The 12,853-nt window shown below is 38.6% G+C and overlaps 2 protein-coding genes across 3 annotated transcripts in view; one reads left to right on the top strand and one right to left on the bottom strand.

The window, feature by feature from the left end:
- coro7 (coronin 7) overlaps nucleotides 1–12,853 on the top strand; it is a 367,135-nt gene that overhangs the window by 226,820 nt on the left and 127,462 nt on the right. The window lies entirely within an intron of this gene.
- The window catches only part of vasnb (vasorin b), a 57,507-nt gene that overhangs the window by 31,064 nt on the left and 13,590 nt on the right, over nucleotides 1–12,853 (bottom strand). The window lies entirely within an intron of this gene.

The following is a 12,853-nucleotide window of genomic DNA, read 5'->3' as shown; positions in this document are numbered from 1 at the left end:
TTGTTACTAATATTGATACTGTTGTTGATAATATTCATTTTTGTTTCACTACTTTTGGTTTGTTCTGAGTCGTGTTTGTGTCTCCTCTCAATTGCTCTGTTTATTGCAGTTCTGAGTGTTGCTGGGCCGGGTTTGGTTTTGGAATTGGATTGCATTCTTATGGTATTGCTGTGTATTGTTTTGTTGGATTGATTAATACAAAAAAAAAAAAAATAGATTTTTAAAAAATGAGAATCGATACTGAATCGTACAACGTGAGAATGGCGATTTGAATTCGAATTGATTTTTTCCCACACCCTATAAAGCATCCAAACAACAGAGGAATAAGGGGCGCAGAGGGGGTACTTTTCAGAGGCGGTATAGTACCGAATATGATTCATTAGTATCGCGGTACTATATTAATACCGGTATACTATTGTGCACTATTGGCTTTTTTTGCTCAAAATGTAAAAGAGAATAGAGGAATAAGGAACTCATTTAGATGTTGTGTTCAGATTGTTAACTGCTGTCCTGTGGTTTTGTTTTTTGTCTGATTACAATTATGATTACATTTTACAGTTAATACATGTGATCGGTATCGGACGATCTCACTCAAGGGTGATCGTAATCGGCAGCATAAAACCCTGATCGGAACATCCCTGGCCTTCAAAAGCATTTTGACCATAGCCCATAAGTTATGTATATTTTTTGCATCACATTTTTAAAGAACCGAACCTGTTTTTCAGGCTTTGGCCGTCCTTCACTTTCTTATCCGAGAAGTTTTCCGTTTGTGATCTTTCAAGTCATTCCAGCCCCACCCACATTTTTTTTTTTTTTTTTCCTCTTCTCCAACCCCTTGACATGTGCCACACGCAACATAAACAAAAAAATGCAGATAAGCCGTGTTGATGAAGAACTTCACAATGAAATGTATTGTGAAACTCTTGCCTGGTGCTGAGCCAGCCAGGAGGCGGCAGGTCGGCGGTTTCTCCGCCTCCCAACGCAAAGATGGCGGGAAATCCTTAAAAAATGTATATCAGTTTTGGGCCTCCTTAGAGACACCTGTATACATACTGAAAAAAAAAAAGGTGTAGATTGTATGAAACTTTTCTCAGATATGTGACGGAATCGTGTAAGTCAACAAGGCGATCGCACTCCTGTGCCAGACCACTTCCAAAACAAGCGGACGCTGCTATCGAGCATGTAAAGACATCAGTCAGCAGCAATCTGTCAAAAACCTCGGCGTCACAGTTCGCCTGCGGCAGGTGTGCGCAACCACGAGATTCCTTGTGTGTGACGCAAGCTGGAGGAGAGGATGGTCACAACAACACAAGGGTCAATGATAAGTGCGGTTCAGTGTTGATGAAATCACACAATAACCCTTCGTTTATCAGAGGAATGCAATGGATGTGAATTATATTGCGCTTTTTTTCTCAAGAGAGAATACATACAGTCGTGGTCAAAAGTTTACATACACTTGTAAAGAACATAATGTCATGGCTGTCTTGAGTTTCCAATCATTTCTACAACTCTTATTTTTTTGTGATAGAGTGATTGGAGCACATACTTGTTGGTCACAAAAAAAACATTCATGAAGTTTGGTTCTTTTATGAATTTATTATGAGTCTACTGAAAATGTGACCAAATCTGCATGGGTCAAAGGTATACATACAGCAATGTTAATATTTGGTTACCGTATTTTTCGGACTATAAGTCGCAGTTTTTTTCATAGTTTGGCCGGGGGGTGCAACTTATACTCAGGAGCGACTTATGTGTGAAATTATTAACACATTACCGTAAAATATCAAATAATGTTATTTAGGGCTGCAACATCTAATCGATTAAATCGATTAAAATCGATTATTAAAATAGTTGCCGATTAATTTAGTCATCGATTCGTTGGATCTATGAGTTGTTGTTTTTTTTTTTTAAATAATTTTTTTTAAATTATTATTTTTTTTTTTTTAACAAAACTTTATTTATAAACTGCAACATTTACAAACAGCTGAGAAACAATAATCAATATAAGTATGGTGCCAGTAAATTGTTTTTTTTTCAATAAAATACTGGATAGGATAGAAATGTAGTTTGTCTCTTTTATCCGATTATTCATTGATTAATCGAAGTAATAATCGACAGATTAATCGATTATCAAATTAATCGTTAGTTGCAGCCCTAATGTTATTTAGCTCATTCACGTAAGAGACTAGACGTATAAGATTTCATCGCATTTAGCGATTAGGAGTGACAGATTGTTTGGTAAACGTATAGCATGTTCTATATGTTATACCGTATTTTTCGGAGTATAAGTCGCTCCGGAGTATAAGTCGCACCGGCCGAAAATGCATAATAAAGAAGGAAAAAAAACATATATAAGTCGCACTGGAATATAAGTCGCATTTTTTTGGGAAATTTGTTTGATAAAACCGAGAATAGACATTTGAACGGCAATTTAAAATAAATAAAGAATAGTGAACAACAGGCTGAATAAGTGTACGTTATATGAGGCATAAATAACCAACCGAGAACGTGCCTGGTATGTTAACGTAACATATTATGGTAAGAGTCATTCAAATAACTATAACATATAGAACATGCTATACGTTTACCAAACAATCTGTCACTCCTAATCGCTAAATCCCATGAAATCTTATACGTCTAGTCTCTTACGTGAATGAGCTAAATAATATTATTTGATATTTTACGGTAATGTGTTAATAATTTTACACATAAGTCGCTCCGGAGTATAAGTCGCACCCCCGGAAACTATGAAAAAAACTGTGACTTGTAGTCCGAAAAATACGGTAGTTATTTGAATGACTCTTACCCTAATATGTTACGTTAACATACCAGGCACATTCTCAGTTGGTTATTTATGCCTCATATAACGTACACTTATTCAGCCTGTTGTTCACTATTCTTTATTTATTTTAAATTGCCTTTCAAATGTCTTTTCTTGGTGTTGGATTTTATCAAATACATTTCCCCAAAAAATGCGACTTATACTCCAGTGCGGCTTATATATGTTTTTTTCCTTCTTTATTATGCATTTTCGGCCGACGCGACTTATACTCCGGAGCGACTTATAGTCCGAAAAATACGGTACATGTCCCTTGGCAAGTTTCACTGCAGTAAGGCGCTTTTGGTAGCCATCCACAAGCTTCTGGTTGAGTTTTTGACCACTCCTCTTGACAAAATTGGTGCAGCTCAGCTAAATGTGTTGGTTTTCTGACATGGACTTGTTTCTTCAGCATTGTCCACCCGTTTAAGTCAGGACTTTGGGAAGGCCATTCTAAAACCTTAATTGTAGCCTGATTTAGCCATTCCTTTACCACTTTTGACTGTCACGTTGGGGTCGCAGAACGGACAACTCCGGACAAAGCGTGAAGGTAGGAGTATGATTTAATCTTAAACACTCAAAGAAGCACCAAAAAAACAGAAAACAAGTCAAAGGAAATATGTGCCAATCGCACTCGAAGCTAACGCTTAGCATAGGCTAGGAGACAAGCAAAACTAAGCACTGGAATCATGAACTAACAAATCTTGCGTGACAGTAACGGAAAGCAAACAAAGAAGCCAGGTCGAGTGACCGGGAAAGGCAGGCTTAAATAGTGTCTCTGACGAGCAACAGGTGAGCGTCCCGAACGCAAGAGGCAGGTGAAAATCATAAGTAACCATGGTTACTAAACAAACTCAGGAGGCGCACAAACAGGTACTAAAAGAGTCCAAAACAAACAGAAAACACAAAACATGACCCGGGCCACGGATCATGACATTGACGTGTGTTTGGGGTCATTGTCCTGTTGGAACACCCAACTGCGCCCAAGACCCAACCTCCGGGCTGATGGTTTTAGGTTGTCCTGAAGAATTTTGAGGTAATCCTCCTTTTTCATTGTCCCATTGGCAGCAAAACAGGCCCAGAGCATAATACTACCACCACCATGCTTGACGGTAGGTATGGTGTTCCTGGGATTAAAGGCCTCACCTTTTCTCCTCCAAACATATTGCTGGGTATTGTGGCCAAACAGCTCAATTTTTGTTTTATCTGACCACAGAACTTTCCTCCAGAAGGTCTTATCTTTGTCCATGTGATGTCAGATTAAACAAAAATTGAGCTGTTCTTGTATGTAAACTTTTGACCAACGACTGTACATTTGAGCGACATTTAAACCAGTGTGAGTGGCACTGGGAGCAAGGGTAAACAACTACCAACTGAGCCACGCCACTGTGGCCGCAAAGGAACATCAAACATATCCAATCCGCTAAATGTTCAAAGATGTTATCATACTATAATTCAGCAGCATACATTATTATTATCAGCTGCTTAAAATAAAATGACTCCACTTGTGTAACTATACTCGGAAGTGTCCCATCCAATAATCCATTAAATTACGCATGCTCCTCTCAGAATGTATCACAAGTTTTGTCAACATTGCGCCTTTTCATTTCAAAAGTTAGTTTTGGTTAAAATGATAGAAGATCATCTTAAAGTTCAACTCTGATCCGTGCGTACGAGCTTATTTGATTGACAGAATACCAGATATTAACAGTAAATGAACAAGTAGATTAATAATTCATTTTCTACCACTTGTCCTTAATCATTTTGGCAAAAACAATAAAATGATAAATGACACAATATGTTACTGCATATGTCAGCAGACTAAATTAGGAGCCTTTGTTTGTTTACCTACTACTAAAAGACAAGTTGTCTTGTATGTTCACTATTTTATTTAAGGACAAACTTGCAATAAGAAACATATGTTTAATGTACCCTAAGATTTTTTGTTAAAATAAAGTCAATAATGCAATTTTTTGTGGTGCCCTTTATTTAGAAAAGTATCGAAAAGTATCAAAATACATTTTGGTACCGGTACCAGTACCAAAATATTGGTATCGCGTAGAGATGTCCGATAATGGCTTTTTTGCCGATATTCCGATATTGTCCAACTCTTAATTACCGATTTCGATATCAACCGATACCGATATATACAGTCGTGGAATTAACACATTATTATGCCTAATTTTGTTGTGATGCCCCGCTGGATGCATTAGATAGATAGATAGTACTTTATTGATTCCTTCAGGAGAGTTCCCTCAGGAAAATGTAAAACACTGTAACAAGGTTTTCCAAAATAAATCAACTCAAGTTATGGAAAAAAAATGCCAACATGGCACTGCCATATTTATTATTGAAGTCACAAAGTGCATTCTTTTTTTTAACATGCCTCAAAACAGCAGCTTGGAATTTGGGACATGCTCTCCCTGAGAGAGCATGAGGAGGTTGAGGTGGGCGGGGTTGGGGGGGTGTATATTGTAGCATCCCGGAAGAGTTAGTGCTGCAAGGGGTTCTGGGTATTTGTTCTGTTGTGTTTATGTTGTGTTACGGTGCGGATGTTCTCCCGAAATGTGTTTGTCATTCTTGTTTGGTGTGGGTTCACAGTGTGGCGCATATTTGTAACAGTGTTAAAGTTCTTTATACGGCAACCCTCAGTGTGACCTTTATGGCTGTTGACCAAATATGCCTTGCATTCACTTGTGTGTGTGAAAAGCCGTAGATATTATGTGATTGGGCCGGCACGCAAAGGAAGTGCCTTTAAGGTTTATTGGCGCTCTGTACTTCGCCCTATGTCCGTGTACACAGCAGCGTTTTAAAAAGTCATACATTTTACTTTTTGGAACCGATACTGATAATATTGAAACCAATACCGATAATTTCCGATATTACATTTTAAAGCATTTATCGGCCGATAATATTGGCAGTCCGATATTATCGGACATCTCTAGTATCGGGACAACACTAGTTTATACTAGTTTATGTGGGGGGTATAGCTCGGTTGGTAGAGTGGCCGTGCCAGCAACTTGAGGGTTCCAGGTTCGATCCCCGCTTTGGCCATCCTAGTCACTGCCGTTGTGTCCTTGGGCAAGACACTTTACCCACCCGCTCCCAGTGCCACCCACACTGGTTTAAATGCAACTAAGATTTCGGGTTTTCACTATGTAAAAGCGCTTTGAGTCACTAGAGAAAAGCGCTATATAAATATAATTCACTTCACTTCACATACATAATAAATGTGATAATTTTTTTGTGATTAATCAAATATGTTTGACAGCCCTAAAAATATATATTTTATCATCTACGGGAGGGTCTGTTTTTGGGACCTAAGGGTAAAAAGTGTCAAGACTGGGGAGTGTTTTTAAATTTGCATACCCAGTTGAGGTCCTTTCGAGTCCTGGTGCTCCTGGTTAACCTTTATAAATGTGTCCGAGACTTGAACATTAACTCTAAACATACTGGACTCGTAAAAAAAAATCCTCAGGTTCCAGACAGCTTCTTTCAGTAGCATTGGTAGTCCAATACAGAGACCCTCACCCCCCTTAGGTGACAATTTGACAGGTGCTCCTAAAGAGCGAAGGTAAGGCGGTATGAATGATGCTTAGGGATCGTAGCAAAGAACAGCAATTTGTCTGCAGCGTGTTTGCTCGTAATCCACACATCCGCTCAAACACGTCATTACGTGTGTGCACAGGATTCCTGAGTTGACCTGTAGAAGGCATACAAACAGTGTTTACCTAGTCGAGGATACATCACCCTTTGTGTAGTTTTCCTCCTTTGAGTAGCTGTATTAACATCAATAGCTTACTATTTAATAGTGCCTGTCGAATGAGTGTTGTGTTTATCTGAAACAAAGATCGGCTAGAGCAGGGGTCGGCAACCCAAAATGTTGAAAAAGCCATATTGGACCAAAAAAAAAAATGTTTTAATCTGCCTGGAGCCGTAAAAAAATGTTATAATGAAGGCAACACATGATGTAAGTGTCTATATTAGCTATATTAGCATACTATCAAAGGCTGACGCAAATCTTCGTTGACAGAAATGTTGTATTTTAATTTTTATTCTTAAAGGAAACGACTGGCTGTCTTCTTCTAATGGAATTATTACAATCTTTGCAAGCTAGGTAACGTTTGCTGTGGTCTGGAACAACATGGCACACAAACAACTATCTGAAATGCAGCCAATTTTACATACAGATAATGTGTCATGAGACATGCAAATATAAATTAAATACACAGAGAACATAAGTAAAGGTAATCAAATGAGCTCAAATATACCTACAAACGAGGCATAATGATGCAATGTGTACATACAGTTAGCCTAAATAGCATGTTAGCATCGACTAGCTCGCAGTCATGGATTGACCAAATATGCCGGATAAGCATGTCAGCAAATCAATAAAATCAACAAAGCTCACTTTTGTGCATTCACGCACAGCATAAAACGTTTGGTGGACAAAATGAGACAAAGAAGGAGTGGCATAAAACACGTCTTTCTGTGGCAGCATCTGAGAAAGTTGTACATGCAAACCAACTAAGATGAGTTCAAGGATCAACGAAATTAGTAGGACAAAACGGTGCTTGCCAAATACTCTCATCAGTGAAGCATGTTTAATATAAGCAGTGGGATTTTTAACAATTAGGAAGGTTTGTGTCATGTTTGTTCTCTTACACAAACAAAAAAATGTATTTTTTTCTTCATCTTTTTCTATTTTCACTCATCTCTGAAAGAGGTTCAGGGAGCCACTAGGGTGGCGCTAAAGAGCCGCGGCTTGCTGACCCCTGGGATAGAGTGTTGCCAGCTTTTTTGTGTTAAGTCATTTTCAGTGGAAAGTAAACAACTACTCGAAAGTAGTTTCATTTTTACAGTGTTGTCCATTGAGGATATCATGGGTTGGCATGTTTTTATTTATATTTGACCTTGTAGGCTCCAACCTGTAAGCAGGATGACAATAATAATCATTTAATCGACCGCGAATACTCGCTCGATTGGGTGTTGTTGATTTATTAAGTACTACTTTTCTGCCACCAGTCGAGGCACGGTTGATTCAGTTTCAGCTAAATTTCTGCCAAAAAACGACAAACATTAAAATTTGAATTCTAAAATTGAAAAAGTATTAATTGAGTAAATAAATATTAAAGAATAATCCAGACGACATTAAAATGTTGCAATTCTCAAACGTAAAAATCTTTACCAACAAAAACCTAAAAAGAATTAAAATAACTAAATACAGACAACCAACATGTCAAAGTTGAGATACACTATAGAAAGTAGAAACTGCAGTTTCACGTTCAGACAGTTTTATGTCCTGTGAAAAACCGTCCAACCGGAACTCTAATAACTAAAGTTCCTTGGGTGAATAATGTAAACTCACTACGCCGGTATGTTTTAGCGCTTTCATGGCGAGTTTACTGACAGATATAAGTAATAACTTTACACTACTTTATATTAGAAATGGCAACAGCGGAGGATGAATGTCACATAACAAGGAGATAGAGAAAAAGAAGAAACTTATCGACTACAGTACCGGCACGGACTACAAAGGCGGACGCGGGCAATTTTTTAGGATTTATGCAGATCCCAAATACAGATCAGCAGGTACCAGAAGTTAAGAGAAGTTACTTTTGCATAATATTGCGAAACAAAACGCCAGATGTCTTACCTTATACACACACCATAATAATACTCGTATGTTTAATGCGCCGACAATCCTTCAAGCGTTGCGGCTTCATAGCTTACCAAAGTCGTACTAAAACATTTTGATAGATTTCTGAGCGCCGTGTGTAATGTTCTATATTTCAATGGAACATTTAAAATGTTGGTGTTGTTTACTTGACGCCCATCATAGTGCAGCCTACACTTATCTCTTATGTTTGACTGCCATCTACTGGTCACACTTATCATTACACCATGTACCAAATAAAATAGCTACGAGGTGGGTAAGCTCAACCAAACTTATTCCTTACATTAGGCGCACCGGGTTATAAGGCGCACTGTCGAGTTTTGAGGGGGGGAAAAAGGACTTTAAGTGCCCCTTATGGTCCGGAAAATACGGTAGTTGATGAATTGGCCATACTTTGCTACCTATTCAAATGCACAGGGAGGTTATGTGTGGTCTGTCCTATGGACTAACCCACACAAAACTGTCAAGAGTGGCAGCACAGATCGAGGTCGAAATGTTCCGGGTTTTCACGAGAAACCGCCAACTCTCACCTGCTAACACTGACACATTGTGTGCACGGCAAATATTTTACCGGAAGCGAGCTGACACACCATTCACAGATTCCTCAAACCTGAGGAATGTACGTGTGCACGGTGTGTTTTCACCAAAAGTCAACAGCTCCCTCTCCCTCCCCCCGCCCTCTCTTTTGAGCAGAACCAGGCTCTTTACAGAACTCCAGGGGAAGTCGAGAAGCAATTAGTGAGAGTAGCGGTGTGCGTCCACCCAGGCCCCCGTCACAGCTCACTGACAATTAGCATAACAGGAATGAGCGAAGGACAGCGACGACTCTTGACCATTTTAAGCTCAATATTTACGTTTTTCTCATTTAATGTGATCACATGCAACTTTGAAAATACTTAAGTTGAAAAGGTTTTTTTTGATTGATTGAAACTTTTATTAGTAGATTGCACAGTACAGTACATATTCCGTACAATTGACCACTAAATGGTAACACCCGAATACGTTTTTCAACTTGTTTAAGTCGGGGTCCTCAGAACCCACCATTTCATGTGTCTGTGGCTTTAATGCGAAATTTGTTGTGCACTTTATTCCCTTTTTTCATATACCCTGTTTTTGTCCAATAAGGAGTGGAACAGTTAGTAACTCGAGCATGGCTACAGTATGTAAGCTACAGTGCTAACACTCTTGTCACTTTTTAACAGCAATTTTATTTCCCATAGCTTACACCCAGCATTTTTTATATCCAAAATCCGGCCCGCGGGGAGTCCCAAGTCTATCCTTTTACTCTATTGCAGGGGTCGGCAACCCAAAATGTTGAAAGAGCCATATTGGACCAAAAATACAATAAAAAAAATTCTTGTCTGGAGCCGCAAAAAATTAAAAGCCTTATATACCGTATTTTTTGGAGTATAAGTCGCTCCGTAGTATAAGTCGCACCGGCCAAAAATGCATAATAAAGAAAGAAAAAAACATATATAAGTCGCATTTTTGGGGGAAATGTATTTGATAAAACCCAACACCAAGAATAGACATTTGAAAGGCAATTTAAAATTAAAGCTGCAAGCAGCGTTGGTCGGGCCCGCATATTTGGCAGGTGCTAGTTGCTGAAGGATGTCAATCTATGAAATGTAGGTCTAAGTGAGACCTACATAGAGGTTTTAGTTTCATGTCTCTAAGACGTTCCTACCGGAAGTTACAAGCAGTTTTGTCTGTGTTTTCCTCCGAGGAGCAATTTTGTCTGTGTTTTATTCCTATGGGGCGCTAGAGCGCAATTTTGAGTTTTGGGGTTCGTTTTTTTTAATTAGATCGCAATTTCCGCCAGTCCTGATGTGTGTAAAAAGTTTGGTGAGTTTTGAAGTATTTTAAGGGGGTCAAATTACAGCTCAAAGAGGCAAAAATGAGTGTTTTTATGAAACTTTTGTTTTGAAGGGGTGATTGCCAACTTCCTGTTGATTTTTGCTGAAGGATGTCAGTGTATGAAATCTAGCTCTAAGTCAGACCTACATAGAGGTTTTTGTTGCATGTCTCTACGATATTCGTACTGGGAGTTAGAAGAAGTTGTGTCTGTGTTTTTTTTCCTAGGGGGCGCTAGAGCGCAATTTTAATTTTTGGGGTTTGGTTTTTCCACTAAAGAGTTTTGTTCGCGTTTTTTGATGTGTGTGTAAAATTTGGTGAGTTTTGAAGCATGTTAAGGGGGGCAAAGTAGTGTGCAAAGCTGCGGAAGAATAATAAGAAAGAAGGAAAGAATAATAATAATAAAACCTTACAAATTCAATAGGTCCTTTCGTCCCATTGCAAAAGGACTCCCTTTGGGATTCCTTTGACAATGGGCCGTGCGGGCCCCAATAAATAAAGAATAGTGAACAACAGACTGAATAAGTGTACGTTATATGACGCATAAATAACCAACTGAGAACGTGCCTGGTATGTTAACGTAACATATTATGGTAAGAGTCATTCAAATAACTATAACATATAGAACATGCTATACGTTTACCAAACAATCTGTCACTCCTAATCGCTAAATCCCATGAAATCTTATACGTTTAGTCTCTTACGTGAATGAGCTAAATAATATTATTTGATATTTTACGGTAATGTGTTAATAATTTCACACATAAGTCGCTTCTGAGTATAAGTCGCACCCCCCGGCCAAACTATGAAAAAAACTGCGACTTATAGTCCGAAAAATACGGTAAGTGTTATAATGAAGATAACGCATGATGTAAGTGTCTATATTAGCTATATTAGCCTACTATCAAAGGCTGACGCAAATCTTCGTTGACAGAAATGTTGTATTTTTTTCCTTTTATTCTACACATTTTTGCAACATTGGAAATCATAAGTAAACTGGAGGCTTCCTAGAGGATGAGAAAACTCCTGGAAATGACTGTCTAAGAATGGCCAAAGGTATAGATGTGTGTGTCCAAGTTAAAGGAAACGGATTTATTACAATCTTTGCAAGCTGGGTAACGTTTGCTGTGGTCTTGAACAACCTGGCACACAAACAATAATTATAATTATAATGAAGGCAACACATGATGTAAGTGTCTATATTAGCTATATTAGCCTACTATCAAAGGCTGACGCAAATCTTCCTTGACAGAAATGTTGTATTTTAATTTTTATTCTTAAAGGAAACGGCTGGCTGTCTTCTTCTAATGGATTTATTACAATCTTTGCAAGCTGGGTAAAGTTTGCTGTGGTCTGGAACAACATGGCGCGCAAACAACTATGAGAAATGCAGCCAATATTATATACAGACAATGTGTCATGAGACATGCAAATATAAATTAAATACACAGAGGACATAAGTAAAGGAAATTAAATGAGCTCAAATATACCTACAAACGAAGCATAATGATGCAATATGTACATACAGCTATCCTAAATAGCACGTTAGCAAATCTAAACTCCAAACATCTCAGAACAAGCTAGTCAGGTTACTTCTAGACCTCCACCCCAGATCCCACCTCACTCCTACCCACTTCTCCAAAGTGGGCTGGCTCAAGGTGGAGGACAGAGTTAAACAACTTGCACTGAGCCTAGTCTATAAAATCCACTACACCTCCTTGATACCAAAGTACATGTCAAACTACTTCCTTAACGTAAATGACCACCATAACCACAACACCAGGGGGAGCTCCACTAACCACGTTAAACCCAGATTCCGAACTAACAAAGGTCTTAACTCATTCTCTTTCTATGCCACATCAATGTGGAATGCGCTCCCAACAGGTATAAAAGAAAGGGCATCTCTATCCTCCTTCAAAACCGCAATAAAAGTTCACCTCCAGGCAGCTACAACCCTAAACTAACACCCTCCCCGGATTGCTAATAATCAAATGTAAACAATCAAATGCAGATACTTTTTATTATGCCTTCTGATCTCTCTCTCTCTCTCTCTCTCTCTCTCTCTCTCTCTCTCTCTCTCTCTCTCTCTCTCTCTCTCTCTCTCTATGTCCACTACTTGCTGTCCATATCCTACCCCCTCCCCCCCCCTCCACACCCCTGATTGTAAATAATGTAAATAATTCAATGTGATTATCTTGTGTGATGACTGTATTATGATGATAGTATATATCTGATAGTATATATCTGTATCATGAATCAATTTAAGTGGACCCCGACTTAAACAAGTTGAAAAACTTATTCGGGTGTTACCATTTAGTGGTCAATTGTACGAAATATGTACTTCACTGTGCAACCTACTTATAAAAGTCTCAATCAATCAATCAATCAATCAAGCATCGATTAGCTTGCAGTCATGGATTGACCAAATATGCCTGATAAGCCCGTCAGCAAATTAATAACATCAACAAAGCTCACCTTTGTGCATCCGCGCACAGCATAAAACT

Source organism: Entelurus aequoreus, linkage group LG25 (genome assembly GCF_033978785.1).
Source record: "Entelurus aequoreus isolate RoL-2023_Sb linkage group LG25, RoL_Eaeq_v1.1, whole genome shotgun sequence".
NCBI lineage: Eukaryota > Metazoa > Chordata > Actinopteri > Syngnathiformes > Syngnathidae > Entelurus > Entelurus aequoreus.
This window is presented reverse-complemented; position numbering and strand designations above follow the sequence as displayed.